Source organism: Petaurus breviceps, unplaced genomic scaffold (assembly GCF_028583685.1).
Source record: "Petaurus breviceps papuanus isolate PSGF00001 unplaced genomic scaffold, PetGlider_PUasm1.0 90925, whole genome shotgun sequence".
Lineage (NCBI taxonomy): Eukaryota > Metazoa > Chordata > Mammalia > Diprotodontia > Petauridae > Petaurus > Petaurus breviceps.
This window is the reverse complement of record NW_027187380.1, coordinates 19,062,947-19,067,757: the sequence shown is the minus strand read 5'-3', so window position 1 is coordinate 19,067,757 and position 4,811 is coordinate 19,062,947. Positions and strand designations below refer to the sequence as shown.

The following is a 4,811-nucleotide window of genomic DNA, read 5'->3' as shown; positions in this document are numbered from 1 at the left end:
TAGCAGTAGCAATTAGAGAGGAAAAAGAAATCAAAGAAATCAAATAGGTAAAGAAGAGACCAAGCTATCACTCTTTGCAAATGATATGATGATATACTTAGAGAATCCTAGAGAATAAAGTAAAAAACTAATTGACAGAATAAATAAATTTGGCAAAGTTGAAGGATATAAAATAAACCCACATAAATCTTTGGCATTCCTATATATTTCCATTGAAATTCAAAAGCAAGAGATAGAAAGAGAAATCCAATTTAAAATTACTTTAGACCTTATAAAATATTTGGGAATCTACCTGCCACAATAAACCCAGTACCTATATGACCAAAAGTACAAAACACTTTTCACATACATAAATTCAGATCTAACTAATTGGAAAAATATCAATTGCTCATGGCTGGGTCGAGCTAATATAAAAAAAATGACAACTTTGCACTAATTAAATTATATATTTAGTGCCATACCAATTAATTTACCAAAAAAACTACTTTAAAGAACTAGAAAATATAGTAACAAAATTCATTTGGAAGAATAAATGGTCCAGAATATCAAGGGAATTAATACAAAGAAATTCTAGGGAAGGTGGACTAGCTATAACAGATTTCAATCTGTATTATAAAGCAGCAGTCATCAAAACTACTTGGTACTGGCTGAGGAATAGAGGAGTGGATCAATGGAATAAATTAGGCACATGAGATTCAGAAGTTAATGACTATAGTAATCTATTGTTTGATAAACCCCAATACCCTGGTTTTTGGCATAAGAACTCACTATTTGACAAAGCCTGCTGGGAAAATTGGAATGTAGTATGGCAGAAACTGTGCGTAGACCGTTATCTAACACCATATACCAAAATCACGTCTAAATGGGTGCATGATACAGGTATAAACGTTGATATTGTAAGTAGTCTTGGAAAAAAAGGAATAGTTTACTGGTCAGACTTGTGGAGAGGAAAAGAGTTCATGACTAAACAAGAATTAGAGGACATTATAAAATTTAAAAAGGATAATTTTAACTACATGAAATTGAAAAGCTTCTGTACAAACAAAGCCAATGTAACCAAGATTAAGAGGGAGGTGGGAAATTGGGAAAGAATCTTTACAACCTAAGTCTCTCACAAAGGACTCATTTCTAAAACATACAGAGAACTGAGTGAAATTTGTAAGAATACAAGTCATTCCCCAATTGATAAATGGCCAAAGGATATGAATAGGCAATTTTCAGAGAAAGAAATTAAAGATGTCTATCAGCACATGAAGAAATTCTCTAAATCACTATTGATTAGAGAAATGCAAATCAAAACAACTCTGAGGTACCACATCTCACCATTCAGATTGGCTAAGATGACAAAACAGGAAAATTAGAAGTGCTGGAGAGGATGTGGGCAAATTGGGACACAAATGCATTGCTGGTTGAGTTGTGAACTGATCCAGCGTTTCTGGAGTGCAATCTGGAATTATTCCCAAAGGGCTATAAATACTTTCATATCCTTTGACCCAGGAATACCACCCCTAGAGTTATATCCCTAAGAGATCATAGAAGTGGAAGACCCATATGTACAAAAATGTTTATAGCAGCTCTTTTTATGGTGGCAAAGAATTGGAAATTAAGGGGGTGCCTATCAATTGCTGAATGGCTGAACAAGTTGTGGTGTATGCAGGTTGTGGAATACTATTGTACTATAAGAAACAAGGAGCAGATGGTCTTCATATTTACCTGGTGAGGTTTATAGAAACTGATGCTGAGTGAGAAGAGTAGAACCAGGAGAAATTTGTACATAATTACAGACACAACGTATGTGTGATGGCCAACTTTGATAGACTGGACTCTTCTCAGCATTCAGTGATATAAGTCAATCCCAAAAGCCTTGTGATGGAGAGAAATATGTGCATCCAGAGAAAGAACTAGAAAGAACTGAGTTTATGTCAAGGTGGAAGCAAAATACTTGACCTTTTTCCTTCTCTTGTTTGGTTTTTTTGTCCTCTTTACCATTTTTTATTCCATCTGATACAATCCGTCTTTATAACCTGACTAATGTATAATGTGAAAGTATTTACAGATCCTATACTTGACTATATGCCACCATGGTGGGGAAGAGGAGGGAAGGGGACAAAATGTGAAACTCAAGGAATTGTGGAATTGAATCCTGTAAATGAAAAGGAAACAAATTAATTTAAATAAATAAATAAATAAAATTTTAAAAATAATGTTTGAAAGTTGTGGCAGAGTCAAGATGTTGGAGTAGAAACAAGACTTCCGTGAAACCCCAGCTCCCACATTTTCCAATTCATGTAAAAGGGCGTGAAGTGCACACTGAATAGGGTATCACCCTCCAGGAGCGTAGGGAGGGAGGGGAATGAGAGGGGAGATGATGGAAGAGGGGGCAGGCTGGGGTGTAGGATGCTGGAGGCACCCACTTTTGAAAAGGAACGAGATCAGGGTGGAGAATAAAACAAGTGGGAAGTGGGATGGGACGGAGGGAAATATAGCCGGTCTTTTACAATGTATCTACTACAGTATTGTTTTGCATTAGCCACACATGTATAACCTATACTGAAATGCTTGTCTTCCCAGTAAGGGTGGGTGACAAGGAAGGAAGGCAATGAATCTGGAATTCAAAGTTTTAAAATCAAATATATATATATATAGTCAGGTTATAAAGACGGATTGTATCAGATGGAATAAAACATATAGGCGAGGGCAGATTGGAGGAGGGGATATCCTGTGGGACTGCTATTTTGGAGTCGTGGGTAGGGCAAAAACGGGGGGAAATTTGTAACTCAAAATCTAGCTGAAGTGAGTGATGTAAATCAGAAGTTAATAAAGCATTTAAAAAAAAAAGAAAGAAAAAAGGTTCTAACAGCTTAAATCGGATGAATGGCATTATGCTTCATGGAAACTCACCAAGTTACACTGACAGGTCTAACACTAATGGTCCTGAAACTCCCAGACCAGTAAACTGACCAAAGGTTTCTTTGTCAGCCTCTATGACAACAAATGGTTTACCTGAGAACACAGAAGGTAAAGAGTCAAATTTACAGCTAACTGAGGAGAAAAACCACAGTGATTCATCAACATTTGAATCAGAAGGTACCCAAGCAAGTCCTGTAAAAAATAAACACTCCGATGAAGACCCTGTGGAAGCTGACAGGCATGAGGTAAAAAGACTCAAATTTGACAAAGACGGTGAAGACAGAGACACAACCAGCCAAAGTTCCCCTGGTGAGATGGCTTCAGCTGTGGTAGAAGAAACAGGAAGGCCATCTGCATCTCAGGATAAAGGCAGAGGAAATAGCTCTGCTAGACATCATTGTCATATGATCATAGACATACAGAAGAGGAGGAGGAAGAATCTTTTGTGACCTCACAAGAAATTACTCCAGAAAGAAAAGATCAAGAAAAAGAGACTGATGAGGCCTTACCTGTGAGTGAAGAGACTTCTGAGGGGAGTACTCAAATGGAGGAATTTGTTCTATCTCAGGAAGACAAAGATTTGCATTCTGAAGACAGTGAAAATACAAGACCTGTAAGTAGTGTTGCTGATTGCAGTGAAACTGAAGAATTAGGAGCCTAAGACAGTGAAACTCGAGAAGACCCATCAGAATCCCTGATGGAAAACAGTGACAACGCGACAGAGGCTGCAGAAGAGCCTATGGAGCAGGACTAACCATAAAGCCCATTTAGATGCAGTATTTTACATAACGCCCTGATTTTCCACTGTATAAAACTTATGTTACATAAAGTGGACCTTTAGTTTTACAAGACAAGCAGGTTGTAAAATATTCTCCCATGGAATAAATCCTGAAAGAGTTTTACGTGTAAGAACTATGAATATATCGGCTCCTTGAGGTCCTGCTTACCGCTGACTTTTTGGTCTGGTCAAATCAGTGCTATGTGTATAGATTTTTTTTTTTTTAAATTTAGAATAAAAGTTTTTAAACTGGAAGGTAACAATTATAATTTTGACAAACTTTTTGGAGTTACCACATTTAGTTTATATATATGCAAGAAAGCTTTTTTGTCTTGTCTATTTCTGACAGCTCTAGCAGTTTTCATATTTAGGTCATAGTTTCAACATTTTAACATGTGCATTATAGGGTTTCTTGCTGGTTTCCAGATTTTATTGTTTGACTATGTACAATGGAACCTTGTCATAAATACTCATAAATTATTTATATATATATATATATATATACACATATACATATACATATGTGTGTGTGTATATATATATATATATACATATATATATATGTACTATTCTAAGGGGGGAAATGTTCTATTTTTCTGTTTTTGTACGAGATGAATACAGTGAATACTTTTTCTATTGGAAATAATTGAATTCACCTCTTTCAGAAGGCAATTTCTTTCACTTCTGAATGATTCAAATAAAATCTTGCTCCTATGAAACCCTGGAAATCTTTAACACTGTTGAAAATACAAGGTTAGAAGGAGGGAGGCAGGCCCGAGTAAGTGAGGGAGGCGAGCGGGAGAGCCGGGAAGGGGCGAGGGCAGCCGGTCGCAGGGCACGAGGCAGCTGCCGGCAGCCCACTCTCAGGCTCCGTCTCGCTCACAGCCCGGAGCCCGGGCGGGGAATGACGAGGCCTGCGCCCCCTTGCTGCCCAGCCACTGCTGTTGGGCGCCGGGGCCGGGGCCAAGCAGACCTTCCCGGAGCGGAGAGCTCCCTCCACAGGGGCTGACTTTGATCGCGGCCGCTCCCGCCCCGGCTGAAGCCGCAGGCCCCGAGGATGGGCAGCCGGAGCGGAAGCAGCAGAGCCCCGGAGAGGAGGAGGCCGAACCCGTGGCGCCCGCGA

At 38.8% G+C, this 4,811-nt stretch overlaps 1 pseudogene; it reads left to right on the top strand.

Moving 5' to 3' along the window:
* Positions 1-2,874: 2,874 nt before the first annotated feature.
* On the top strand, positions 2,875-3,664 carry LOC138152283 (serine/threonine-protein phosphatase 4 regulatory subunit 2-like; annotated as a pseudogene).
* Positions 3,665-4,811: the final 1,147 nt, after the last annotated feature.